Source organism: Octodon degus, unplaced genomic scaffold, assembly GCF_000260255.1.
Source record: "Octodon degus isolate 3935 unplaced genomic scaffold, OctDeg1.0 scaffold00367, whole genome shotgun sequence".
Taxonomy (NCBI): domain Eukaryota; kingdom Metazoa; phylum Chordata; class Mammalia; order Rodentia; family Octodontidae; genus Octodon; species Octodon degus.
Window position 1 is genome coordinate 723,073 of NW_004524943.1, and position 1,275 is coordinate 724,347.

A 1,275-nucleotide genomic window follows, 5' to 3' on the forward strand; every position below is an offset into this window, starting at 1 on the left:
TACATGATGTTACAATACATTTTTTCCTATGTTTTAAGTCTTCGCTGACCATGAAAGACTAGCATCAAAATGTTGGCTGTCCTTGCAGCCCTTCTTTTTCTCTAATTGTTGGTCTGTAAACTTAGGTTGTTAATCCTGCAGAAGAGAAGCTTATTGTTATTACCACATAAGCAGTTGATATTAACCTCACAATCTGTCTGAAAGTCAAACGTCTTAGGTATAACATGGAACAGGCATGTTCCATCAAGTATTGATATGTTAACATTTAAGTCCCTACAAAATATGAAGAAAAAAACAAAAAAGGAATAAACAGTTACATATTTTTACACAGTTTAGAAATCTAACCATATACAGCATTATAGCAGGACATGTCCTGTGATATTTTTTCTTGTCTCTTGTTTTCATTTATTACCCTTTTTTTAAATAAAAATTTACTTGAGGGACAGTATGGCAGTAATCTGTATGTTTTGACAACCACAGTATGTATTTAGAAGACCAATATGACAGGCATTCCAAGCATGAAAGTACTGTTACACATTGCTATCTTCAGTGCAGTTGCTTAGTTCAGTGCAGTTGCTTAGGTATCAACATATATAGTTAGTCAGGGTGAGAATCCTACCAATTAACAGCTAGTATCAAAAACTTGCTGTAGATTCTCAGGATCATTTCCCTACCCATCTTATACATATAAATGTATGGCTTTGCCCTTGTCATATCTTCAAACTTTTTTCCTTGTCCTCTCTTCATTGTCTAATCCTCAAATACTTGCTTTCCTTTTAATTGAGCTATACCTTTTTATTTTTATTTCTTCTTATTCTAAAATGCTGCTTTCCTGAAGAAAAACATAAGAAAGGAGATTGTCCGAAAGATAGTTTAATAAAATTCCAAATATTATCATGCAATGGGTTAGTTATGGTTATTATTTTATTTTTTGGTCTTCTTGAATGTATAAGTTCATTTTTTGAGAGTTCATGTTTTATAAATAACATGAAAAGCAGGTTGGAAGAACACAATAATATTTACTGGGAGATTATAAACAATGATTAATAATGTTATTATCTCCAGTCCTAGCCCAGGTCCGGTCAGCATGCGGAGAGCTTCCTGCTACCCTGCGCCGGTGGGACCAGTCCCAACCCAGGTGCAGCGTGGGCCGGACCCTCTCCCAATCCCTTAGGCCGCCCCCCACCACTCTGCAGCACCTCCCCCACCCCAAACACCGAGAAGGAATTTCTGCCATGTTCCAGGAATCCCCAGACCCAGTCCTAGCCCAGGTCC